Source organism: Equus przewalskii, chromosome 17 (assembly GCF_037783145.1).
Source record: "Equus przewalskii isolate Varuska chromosome 17, EquPr2, whole genome shotgun sequence".
In the NCBI taxonomy this organism is placed as follows: domain Eukaryota; kingdom Metazoa; phylum Chordata; class Mammalia; order Perissodactyla; family Equidae; genus Equus; species Equus przewalskii.
Genome location: NC_091847.1, coordinates 3,021,418 through 3,034,249, shown reverse-complemented (window position 1 = coordinate 3,034,249; position 12,832 = coordinate 3,021,418). Strand labels below are relative to the sequence as shown.

General features: G+C 42.3%; 1 protein-coding gene across 10 annotated transcripts in view; it reads right to left on the bottom strand.

Annotated features, from left to right (window-relative positions):
• The window catches only part of WDR33 (WD repeat domain 33), a 96,795-nt gene extending 87,585 nt beyond the window's left edge, over window positions 1-9,210 (bottom strand). For 7 of the 10 annotated variants that reach the window (XR_011528317.1, XR_011528319.1, XR_011528318.1 and 4 more), the window contains exon 1: window positions 8,968-9,210. The gene's annotated coding sequence lies outside the window, so the exon portion shown is untranslated. The remainder of the gene's footprint in view (window positions 1-8,967) is intronic. The other 3 variants (XM_070579477.1, XM_070579479.1, XM_070579482.1) reach the window with 1 other exon arrangement.
• Between the last annotated feature and the right edge of the window lie 3,622 nt (window positions 9,211-12,832).

The following is a 12,832-nucleotide window of genomic DNA, read 5'->3' as shown; positions in this document are numbered from 1 at the left end:
CCATGATAATGGCTACTAGCAAAAAACAGGAAAGAAGTGTTGGTGAAGATATGGAGAAACTGGAACCCTTCTGCACTGTTAATAGGATTGTAAAATGGTGCAATCACTATGGAAAACAGGATAGAGATACCTCAAAAACTTAAAAAGAGAACTACCATAGGATCCAGCAATCCTACTTCTGAGTGTATACCCAAAAGAACTGAAAGCTGGGTCTCGCAGAAATATCTGCACACCCATGTTCATAGCTGCACTATTCACAATAGCCAAGAGGTGGAAGAAATCAAATATCGATCCACAGATGAATGAATTAACAAGATGTGGTACATACACACAATGGAATATTATTCAGCTGTAAAAAGGAAGGAATTCTGTCACACGCTACAACGTGGATGAACTTTGAAGACACTACGCTAAGTGAAACAAGCCAGTCACAAAAACACAAATATTGCATGATTCCAATCATATGAGGTATCTAAGGCAGTCAAATGCAGAAACATAAAGTAGAATCGTGACTGCCAGGGGCTGAGAGGAGGAGGAAATAAGAGTTGCTGCCCAGTGAGTATCGAGTTTCAGTTTTACAAGATGAAAAAAGTTCTCAGATCTGTGGCACAAAAATATAAATATACTTAACACCATTGAACTGTACACTGAAAGGTGGTTAAGATGGCAAATTTTTTACCACAATAAAAAAAGCAAGGTTATGTCAACCATACTTCAATAAAAAAGTAAATAAACAGGGGGCTGGCGTGGTGGCACAGCGGTTAAGTGCGCACCTTCCGCTTCTCAGCGGCGCGGGGTTGGCCGGTTCAGATCCCAGGTGCGGACATGGCACCGCCTGGCAAAAGCCATGCTGTGGAAGGCGTCCCACGTATAAAGTAGAGGAAGATGGGCACGGATGTTAGTTTAGGGCCAGTCTTCCTCAGCAAAAAGAGGAGGATTGGCAGTAGTTAGCTCAGGGCTAGTCTTCCTCAAAAAAAAAAGTAAATAAATAAAATAAATAAAAAACAAAGGTCAGGGGCTGGCCCCGTGGCCGAGTGGTTAAGTTCCTGCGCTCCACTGCAGGTGGCCCAGTGTTTCGTTGGTTCAAATACTGGGTGCGGACATGGTACTGCTCATCAAACCACGCTGAGGCGGCGTCCCACATGGCACAACTAGAAGGACCCACAACTAAGAATATACAACTATGTACCGGGGGGCTTTGGGGAGAAAAAGGGAAAAAATTAAAAAATTTTTAAAAAAAAGACAAAAAACAAAGGTCACAAGTTTGTACAGTATGCCATTTTTGTAAGAAAAGGAAAATAAGAATACATCCACACACACACACACACACACACACACAATTGGGTGAGTGAGAACGGAAGTGAAGAGCTTAGAGAGAGAAGCAATACTTAAATACTCTTTCAATATAGTATTAAATTTTAAACCATGTAAATATTTAACATATTAAAAATTAAATCAAGAAGAAAAAAGGATACCCTAATAATCAACACAAACAAAAAGTCAAACTTGATCATCAAAACAAGCAAACTGGGGTTGGCCCGGTGGCGCAGCAGTTAAGCATGCAGGTTCCACTTCTGCAGCACAGGGTACACCAGTTCAGATCCCGGGTGCGGACACGGCACTGCTTGGCAGGCCATGCCGTGGCAGGCATCCCACACATAAAGTAGAGGAAGATGGGGACGGCTGTGAGCTCAGGGCCACTCTTCCTCAGCAAAAAGAGGAGGAGTGGCTGTAGATGCCAGCTCGGGGCTAATGTTCCTCAAAAGAAAAAACTAAATAAAAATAAAAAATAAATTAAAAAAAACAAGAAAGGAAAATACAAGAAGGACCCAGGTTTTGTTTTGTCAAAAACCAAGAATGTCCTCAAAGATTAACAGAGGCTCACCCAAAAAGGACATGAGAGCCAGCTCAAGAAGAGGCTCACAATGGCCAAATTTGGGGCAATTTAAGCATCAGAAACAGGGGCCAGCCCTGTGGCCAAGTAGTTAAGTTCGTGCGCTCCACTTTGGCGGCCCAGGGTTTTGCCAGTTCGGATCCTGGGCGCAGACATGGCACCGCTCGTCAAGCCATGTCGAGGCGGCGTCCCACATGCCACAACTAAAATGTACAACTATGTACTGGGGGGATTTGCGGAGAAAAAGCAAAAAAATACTAATAATAATGATGACTATAATTGGCTAACATATTAAAAAAACAAAAATCCACTGAGTATTTAGTAATATTCCAAAAGATAAAACAAAACGAGTGGCCTATACTCAAAAAATGTCAGTTATGAAAGAAAAAAAGGACAAAGAACTGGTCCCGATTAAAGACTAAAGAGATACGACAATTAAACACAATGTTCTACTTTAGACTGGATCACGGATTAGAGAAAAAATAAAATTCTATGAGGGATGTTATTGGGACAACTGGAGAAATCTAAATATGAAATTTGAATTTAATATTGCGGGTATTTGAGAGAATGGTGCTCTACGGGGAAAAGATCCATGATGTCTCCGAAAGACTCTGGATGGTTCAGGAAAATACACGGGATGAGCAGAAAGGAAGGGATGAGGGAAGGAGGGAAGGCAAATGGGACAAAATGCTAACCACTGGTGAAGACGGATGAAAAGCATACGGGAGTTGTTTGCACCTTTATCCCAGCTCTTCTGTACGTCTGTATTTATTTCAAAATTTAGGAGTTTAAAACATGAAAGGGGGGAAGCTTTTTTTTTACAGAAAACAGCTAATAAACGTAAAGAGAGTTAGAAAACCCCAATGAAATAAAAGACTAGGCCAACAATCACCAACCATTAGGTGTAAGCGGAAAATGTACCTTTTCAACGAAGAAATTTGGTGGACACCACACAAACCAAGTAAACTTAGCACTGAAAACAATGAGGCAAACTAACATCTGGCAGTCTCCACCACATTAATGGATCGGCACCAGGAGAACCAGACATTCCGTCCTTCCTGATGTAATTCAATGTAAATTACATATCATCACCTATGAAGTATTTTTGCCAAAAATATTTGACCCAAATTTAATCAAACCTCTCTAAATCTTAGTTCCAATTTATAGGAAATAAAAGGAATAGAGAAACAAGTTAAATGATGTTTTTTTCGTTTGTTCGTTTTTTAAAGATTTTACTTTTTTCCTTTTTTCTCCCCAAAGACCCCCGGTACATAGTTGTATATTCTTCGTTGTGGGTCCTTCTAGTTGTGGCATGTGGGACGCTGCCTCAGCGTGGTGTGATGAGCAGTGCCATGTCCACGCCCAGGATTTGAACCAACGAAACACTGGGCCGCCTGCAGCGGAGCGCGCGAACCTAACCACTTGGCCACGGAGCCAGCCCCTCTTTTTTTTTTAAAGGTTTTATCTTTTTCCTTTTTCTCCCCAAAGCCCGCCAGTACATAGCTGTATATTCTTCGTTGTGGGTCCTTCTAGTTGTGGCATGTGGGACACTGCCTCAGCGCGGTTTGATGAGCAGTGCCATGTCCACGCCCAGGATTTGAACCAACGAAACACTGGGCCACCTGCTGCGGAGCACGCGAACTTAACCACTTAGCCATGGGGCCAGCCCCTTAAATGACGTTTTAAGCGTTCAATCAGAAAATTACAAATATGGAACATTCTTTAAAAAGTCGATGCCAGAGACTTAATGCTTATTGCCTTAGGCATAATTAATGGTATTGTGTTTTTATATGGTCTAAGCTGGAGCCTAGTTTGAAATAAAAATGTATAAAGTGTAAGAAAATGACATTACTTTAAAGAGATGCATCCTGGGGTAATTAGGGCATACAAACAGCATGAGGGCCGCAATTTAATTTCAATTGATTGTTGAGGGGGAGGTACAGAGAGCTAAAGCAAAACAGTTCAGTGTTAGTAACAGACAAATCTAAATGGAAGGTATCGGGTGTTCATTGAATTATTCTTTCAACTTTCTGGATGTTCGCAATTTCTCATAACATATAAAGATGGAAAAAAAGTTACCAGAATATCCCACGTACAAAAGAAGGGAAATTGCTCCTTAAAAGCACCTTACTAAGTGGAACAGTAAATAGAGCAAGTGCCTATAACAAAGGGCCTAAACCCCAGTTTTGCATTTATCATTCTACCCAAGGACCTGCTCAAAATGAGTAAGGCACAGTACCAGGTTCCAAAGGACACAAAGTAATAGAAGGCAGTCACACAGATCCTAAGGTAACTGGAGAAACTAGTTATAAACAGATGAGAAGTCACTGAAGACCTCATTAATGGAATGAGATTTAGCTGGATTTTGAAGAATAGACGGGATATGAAAAGGAAACAGGCGAGGCCAGCCCGGTGGCATAATGGTTAAGCTCACATGCTACACTACAGCAACTTCGGGTTCACGGGTTTGGATCCTGAGCACGGACCTACACACCACTCATCAAGCCATGCTGTGGCAGCACCTCACAGAGAAGAACTAGAAGGACATATAACTGGGATACACAACTATGTATTGGGGCTTTGGGGAGGAAAAAACAAAGAAAAAAAGAGGAAGCTTGGCAAAAGATGTTAGCTCAGGGCCAATCATCCTCACCACAAAAGAAAAAAAGAAAAGGAGACAGGCAAAGAGTTCATAAGTAAAGGCCAAAGAGCAGAAATAAACCAGGTCTGCATGAAATACAGATCCCAGTAGAGCCATGAGGAGAATTTTTGTAGAAAATTCCCTACACTTCTTAATGTTTATAATGTTTAGGTTTTATGAATACAAAAACATAAGGTACTACAGCATCTGCCTTCAAAGAGCTGACAAAGTAGTGAAGACAGATACACAATCAAAATACATTAAGTAGAGATATATACAAAATGCTTTAATAACACAGAGAAGGGAGTAAGAACTTACCAGAGGAATGAAACTGTCAGTAAATTTTCAACAAGGATATTTGAATAATCTTTAAAAACTGAAAATCAGGGTGTGGGAGTAGGCAAAATGGGTGAAGGAGGTCAAAAGGTACCAACATCCAGTTACAGAATAAATAAGTCACTGGATGTAAAGTACAGCATGGTGACTATAGTTAGTAATACTGTACAGCCTATCTGAACTTGCTAAGAGAGTACATCTTAAAGTTCTCATCACAAGAAAAAAACATTTTGTAACTATGTACCATAACAGATATTAACTAGACCTACTGTGGTGATCATTTTGCAATACATGAACATACAGTTACCAAATCAATAGGCTGCACACCTGAAACTATTATATGTCAATTATACCTCAATTAAAAAAACACAAAAATGACTTTACCAATTAAATTCAAGTCACAGAAAGAAAAATGCCAAAATTTACTGAACGCTTACTACGTATTAGACACTTTCTTTCACCTTTGAGATAAGTATTATAATTAACATTGTTATTAAAAAGGAAACTGAAGTTCAGAGAGTTTTATTAACTGACCCAATATAAAAAAAGCTAATTAGCAGTGAGCCTGGCATTTAATCCCAGGTCTGTCTGCTACTGTAATCCACACCCTTCCAATACTACTCAGCTCTGGGAATTCATAAGCACTCAAATTATGAATATAAGGTACAACACAAATATTACAAAGTCAATCTCTCCACCAGAAAATACTAAAATGTTCAAGGGCCAGAAAGAATGAGAGTAATGTGGCTAAGATTTTCCAATATTCTTACGAGCCCCTGTGTCTACGATTAGTGTAAATTCTTTACAAGGGGGAGAGAAATGTTACCAAGAAACTAAGTTCAGGGGCCGGCCGGGTGGTGCAGCGGTTAAGTGCACACGTTCCACTTCAGCGCCTGGGGTTCGCCAGTTCGGATACCGGGTGTGGACATGGCACCACTCAGAAGGCCATGCTGTGGCAGGCGTCCCACATATAAAGTGCAGGAAGATGAGCACAGATGTTAGCTCAGGGCCAGGCTTCCTCAGCAAAAAGAGGAGGATTGGCAGCAGTTAGCTCAGGGTTAATCTTCCTCAAAAAAAAAAAGAAAGTGGGGCTGGCCCCGTGGCCAAGTTCGCACGCTCCGCTGCAGGCGGCCCAGCGTTTCGTTGGTTCCAATCCTGGGCACGGACATGGCACTGCTCATCAAACCACGCTGAGGCAGCATCCCACATGCCACAACTAGAAGGACCCACAACGAAGAATATACAACTATGTACTGGCGGGCTTTGGGGAGAAAAAGGAAAAAGATAAAACCTTTAAAAAAAAAAAGAGGGGCTGGCTCCGTGGCCAAGTGGTTAGGTTCGCACGCTCCGCTGCAGGCGGCCCAGTGTTTCGTTGGTTCGAATTCTGGGCGCGGACATTGCACTGCTCATCACACCACGCTGAGGCAGTGTCCCACATGCCACAACTAGAAGGACCCACAACGAAGAATATACAACTATGTACCGGGGGTCTTTGGGGAGAAAAATGAAAAAAATAAAATCTTTTAAAAAAGAAAGAAAGTATGTTCAAGTAGGGACCGGCTCCGGGCCAAGTGGTTAAGTTGGTGCACTCCGCTACGGGGGCCCAGGGTTTCGCCAGTTTGGACCCTGGGTGCAGACATCGCACCACTCGTCAGGCCATGGTGAGGCAGCGTCCCACATGCCACAACTAAAAGGAGCCACAACTAAGAATATACACCTAGGGACCAGCCCCATGGCACAGCGGTTAAGTTTGCACATTCTGCTTTGGCAGACCGGGGTTCACTGATTCGGATCCTGGGTGCAGACATGGCACTGCTTGGCAAAAGCCATGCTGTGGCAGGCGTCCCTCATATAAAGTGCAGGAAGATGGGCTCGGATGTGAGCTCAGGGCCAGTCTTCCTCAGCAAAAAGAGGAGGACTGGCAGCAGATGTTAGGTTAGCTCAGGGCTAATCTTCCTCAGGAAAAAAAAAAAAGAATATACAACTATGTACTGGGGGGATTTGGGGAGAAAAAGCAGGAAAAAAAAGTATGTTCAAGTAGAAAACTTTTGAACCTCTATCACTGCCAAAAACAAAAGACAAAATATTTTAAGTATTAAAACTATGGTCAAGCGACTTACTTGTCACACAACATATTACAGCAACAAAGCAAACTTTCACCATTCAAACAAAAAACAGACTTAACAGCTCTTACAAACAAGAGAAAGTTTAAAGACAAATAAAATCCGGGAATAATGTTTGGCAGAAAACTAGGACAATGTGGTATTTTAAACAACAAATCTGGAATGCTTAAACAACTAAGTATATGGCATTTAATTAAATATACTTTGATAATGAAGATTTCTAATCTGCAGGCTCCAACTAATTAATATTACTTCATCTAAAAACACTTGTAAAGTCTTAATTTCTTGCTAAGCAACCTCCAAAGGATTACATAAATAAATTCATAAATGAAAAACTTTCACTAATATCTTTGTCGGTATATTTGTCATAGTTATAAAGCTTTACTGTAACCTTACTTTCTTATTCTGACATATGAAAGTTTGAACTTTGGCAATAATCAAAGAACATGTTTTTCGCAAAGTAATGTGAAAAGCATATGAAGTTATTACTTCACAAAGAGAGCTCTGAATAAGCACCTTAAGTGGTTAGTAAAAGTGTAATTAAAGCCCTAGGTCAAGGTAAAACTGACGGCAAAATCTGTTCGTTTAATATTTTTCACCAAGCAAAGAATGAAAGTTAAGCTACAACTTCACAGATAAGGATTTATCTTTTCCTAAAGCTAATATGTAAGGCCTAGTTTACCAAAATTCTTCCCACAAGTACAAAAAGATAACATTTTTCTGTAAATGTCTGGAAAAGAGACTAAAAACGGAACTTCAAGCCTGAAACAAACTCTAATCGATACATTATTCTACCTTCTTCCAGGCAAGGGGACTAACTAAAAAGTACGAAAGTATCTTATGGTAATAAAAGATGGGTGTCAAATGCAATTAAGGTTAGGAAAAGAAAAATGCCAAGGGAACAATTAACATGTTTCCTTTTAACTAACAGCCGCTAAAAGTTTTGTTTGAATTAAAGAGATCCACCACTGCATCACGTGCACAGGCAACCACCACTGCGTGCGCGAGATCTCCAGAGTGTACTTAAGAGTCAACTCAGCGCTCCCAAGAGGGATTCCTCTCAAAACAGGCTTTTGGTTCATACTCTTACGTCTTCCAAAGTTCCTGAACAGTCAACTTAATGTCATCCGTGTAGAAATTATTTAAAAACACTGACAGGCTTTCCACATGTAACCCGTACTTTTCTGATTTGACTTAGATCCAATGATGGAATTCCCTATCGATTCGCCTCCTTCTCCTTTCTTCTGAAGGGCCACTAACCACAAGGGTTACAACCAAATATCAACATTTATTTTATTTTCTTAAAAGAAAAAAACAAGGATGCTTTCTAAGATGCTAAACATCTAGTCGCCGAAAGGCAACTTAAAATCGGAGATGTGGAGGGAGTTACTAAAGGGACAGCGACAGGGAGCATGATCTAAAACAAACAAAATAGAAATGTAACTATTCCAAAGGAGCAGGGTCTTTTGCCTGTCAAGCTGGGGACTTAGTTCTGTTACAAACACCGATTTCATGCCACGATAAGAGCGAAGCTAAATCTTCCGCAGTCTTACAGGTTTCGCATTAACTTCCCGTGACCCCCTCAACCAACCACTCGAAGCCACACTCCATTCCACTCTCGGCCCAACCTCCTCCACTCCCGCCCCAGATCTCAGCCGAACGCGCTTCCCCGCTCCAAACTTCACGTCTTACCCGTGGCTTCCCTACCTACGTCTTCTTGTCGCCACCGGTCCCAAGTCGGGGCCTCAGTCCTACCATGCCCTCCTGTCCTGGCCTGCCTCAGGCCGCCAGCCCCGCGCCCAAGGCTCGGAGCTGCCTCCGAGAGCCCCGCCGACGTCGATCCCCTCTGCTCTTCCGACCCGGCCCCAGGCGCCCCTCCAGGCCCCCAAAGCACGCAACGGCCGAACTTGAAAATGGCGGAGAGCGCCGCCGCCTGCTGCAGGCCAGCGGTCCCGTGCCGCCGCCACACTCACCCTTCGGCGCCGAGCAGAGCTCCTAATGAATGGGGAGCGAAGCGTTCGTCTTCACTGTCGGAGACGTCTCTCCCGTCTGGCCTCCTCCCTCCGCCTCTCTCAATCCCTCTCCTCCAAAGGAGCAGGCGCCATCTTCCTCTGTGAGCCACCGAGCGCACGCCCTTGCGTCATCACGCACTAGCGTGGGGTACTACGTTAAGCGCGCCTGGGCCGCCGGTTGCGTCGGGCTCAATCTGCGCATGTGCCTAGGTGAGAGGCGGGGCCTGGCCAGATCCCCACGCGGCGGAGCCAGGCACCTCCTTTGTTCCCGCTGAGCGCAGGGCTGGGCTGCTCGGGGCAGAGGAACCAGGCGAGCGCGTTCCGCTGTCATGACTCTCTTCACATTGTGAACTAACCTTGGGGCTCTCAAAAACAGCCCGTTTTCTAAAATTTGAATAAGAAGTTTGTTTCGCGGCAGTGCGGCAGTTACAGCGGGTTGTGTGGCCAGGTCACCGAGAGTCAAGGTGTGGACGGGACTCGACGGTCCTGAGATGGGGCTCCCGCCTGACAGTATTCTGAGAATTTAAAGGGAAGCACCTAGCTGAGTCAACCACGCAATTAGAGTTTACTCATTACCCGATGCAATTGGAGGTTATCTCCTTTCCTCACTTAGAGCCAAGAGACCAAGATAGAAAGCTGAGACCCGTGGTACAACCACTTTGGAAAACGGTTTCACAGTGTATACTAAACGCTACGTGCATCCTCACCCTGCGACCCAGCGATTCCCCTCCAAGAGGAATGAGTGCACACGTGCGACGAAGACCTGTGCAGGAGTGTTCATAGCAGCTTTATTCGTAATAACCAAACACGCGTAGCCCAAACGTCTGTCAATAGATGTATGGGTGAGGGGTGTCATGCAGTGAACACAGCAACAGGAAATTACTGATAAATTCAAGAACCTGGATGAGTATCAAAGACGTTAAATAAAGCACAAAAGAGGACATTGGATGATTCCATTTATATGGAGTTCAGAATACAACTTCAAAACAAGGAAGTTGTCTTTTAACTGTTGGAAAGTAATTTGGCAATATGAATCAAGAATCTTCAAAATATTTATTGCTTTTGACACTAATCCCTCTTGTAAGAATCTACCCTAAGGATAGCCTCAGAAATGTGAAAAAGAATTTCGTACAAATCTCTGATTGAGGAGGACCTTCCATTTTCATTTCCAAAAAAATGGAAGTAACTTCAATGTCCAACAGTGGAGAATGGATAAATAATGGCACATCCATACAACAGAATATTATGCAGACATTATCTACACAAAGTTTTTATGATGACATCAGAAATGCTTATGATCTAATTTTAGTGGAAAATGAATATGAACAACTGTAAATATGTATATGTAATGAGAAATAGCTAAGGAAATAAAATGGTGAAATTAAAGATGACCATTTTCTGCAAACACGTATGTTTTGCTTTTGTAATCACTAAGGGGAAAAGGGTCCATTTTTTTTAAAGCAGTAACAGGTCACTGACACTGTTAAAGTTATTATTAAATATGTCTCTCTTTGTTACCAATTACAATATATGATTTCCTGTCGATTGCTTAACGTCACACATCATTTGGGGATTCTTTCTCCTTCCATTTTTCCATTTGTTGGGCTAGACTTGGAAGCCACTAGGTGTTATTAATAAATATCAAAACCCCAGACCTCCCCCAATATCAAGACTTTAGTCTTCATTTCCTCAATTCCAGGGAGGCAGGGATTATTATAAACTTGGAAGCAACAAAATTTGGGAAAGCAAGAATTTTATTCTATGCTGGTGTTAAAAACAATTCAACTGAGTAAATTTTAAAGTCCTTATTGGCTTTATACAATGATTCGTGAATCGGGCAGCATCCGATCTAGCAGATAGAAAGGAGCTCTGAGGAGCTGTACAAAATGAAAGATTTTTATAGGCAGAAGCAGAAGAAGGAAGTTATGCTAGACCAAAAAAAAGCAGATTGGTTATGGCAAAGTCACTTCCTTTGGGGGATGGCAGATTCCTAAATTGTCCTGATTAGGTGATTCCTGATTGACTGGTTTAAGATTCTATTTCTGGGAAAGCTGAAACTGTAAATTGTCTCAGTTTAATGATGTGGAGTTTAGCATAAGTAACTCCATGGGGCCTGTTGTCTTGTTTTTAACACTAGGATATGTGTGTATGTGTATCTCCTAAAAGAATATGGTGGAGGTGGGAGTGGGAAGAGAGAGACCGGTGGTATGGAAGAACCCATAATTCAATCTACAAACCACTTATTCATGCAACAAATAGTTACTGTCCTGCATTTCTTCTTAACTTCTGGGCACAGAATAAACCAGATCTCAAAGAGTCCCTTGCAGTCCAAGAGATAGACAATTCCAGTTCCATGTGGTAAGTGTAGGATAGGATGGCAGGAGCACTGAAAGAAAGCCAGGATGCAAGGCAGGATTCTCATGGGCCGATTTTGGAAATGGGGTCAGGAAGGCGACCCGAAGGAGTCCACCCTTAAATTGGGTTCTAAAGGTAACGCAGAAAAGTGACAAGCAGGTGGCATTATATTATAGCAACAAGTGGTAGGGAAGGCATTCCAGCATATTAAAGTGTCCCAATCCTTAAAATGTGCTGAATTGGAGAGTCAATCTGATCGTAGGCAAAGGCTATTCACACCTCTGATATCATGGGTCCTGCCAAGAAAATTGTTTCTCTAATTGACAGGAGATAGACTACACGTATGCAAACAGCCATATTCTATATTCTATGGAATTCTACACAAGGGATCCATTGTCTTCAAAAAAATATATTATTAAAAAATAGAGAGACTGGCCCTGTGGCCGAGTGGTTAAGTTTGGTGCACTCCACTTTGGCAGCCCAGGTTCATGGGTTCATATTCCAAATGCGGACCTATACCACTCATCAGCCATGCTGTGACTCCCCATATATAAAATAGAGGAAGATTGGCACAGATGTTAGCTAAGGGGGAATCTTCCTCACAAAAAATAATAATAATAATAGAAGCATGGGAACTGTTATAGATTAACTATTGTAGATTAGAAACGTAAGAGACATATAGCCAAATGCAATGTGTAGCCCTTGTTTGGATCTTGAATTGAACAAACTGACAAGAGGGAAGGAAGGAAAAAGGAAGGAAGGAAAAGAAAGAGAAATTTTTGAGAAAATGGAGACATTTGAACATGGACTGAGTGGATATTAGATGGCATTAAAGAATTGTTCAATTTTTTACCTGTAACAATGGTTTTTATTTATTCGGGGGCGGGGGGCGGAGATTGGCCCTGAGCTAACATCCATTGCCAATCCTCCTCTTTTTTTGTTTGTTTGTTTCAGGAAGATTAGCCCTGAGCTAACATCTGTGCCAGTCTTCCTCTCCTTTGTGTGTGGGAAGCCTCCACAGCATGGCTGGTGAGTGGAGTAGGTCTGCGCCCCGGATCTGAACCTGTGAACCTGGGCCACTGAAGCAGAGTGCGTGGAACTTTAACCACTCAACCAAGGGGCTGGCCCCATAACAATACTTTGATTAAATTTTTAAAATCTTTTTCTGTTAGTTACATTCTGAAGAATATGTAGGTTAAATTATATAATGTCTGGTAGTTGCTTTAAAAGATTTCAGCCAAAAACAGCAGAAATGCTCAGTGAGGACATCCAGAAAGACTCTCCTCCATAAGAGTAACAAAAAACTGACAAAAATTTGTCAAAATCAATCTTTTCAGTTTTTCAGAACTCAGGAAACTAATTAAGAGTTTTCAGGGGCGGGCCCACTGGCACAGCGGTTAAGTGTGCACCTTCCGCTTTGGCAGCCTGGGGTTCACCGCTTCAGGTCCCAGGTGCAGACATGGCACTGCTT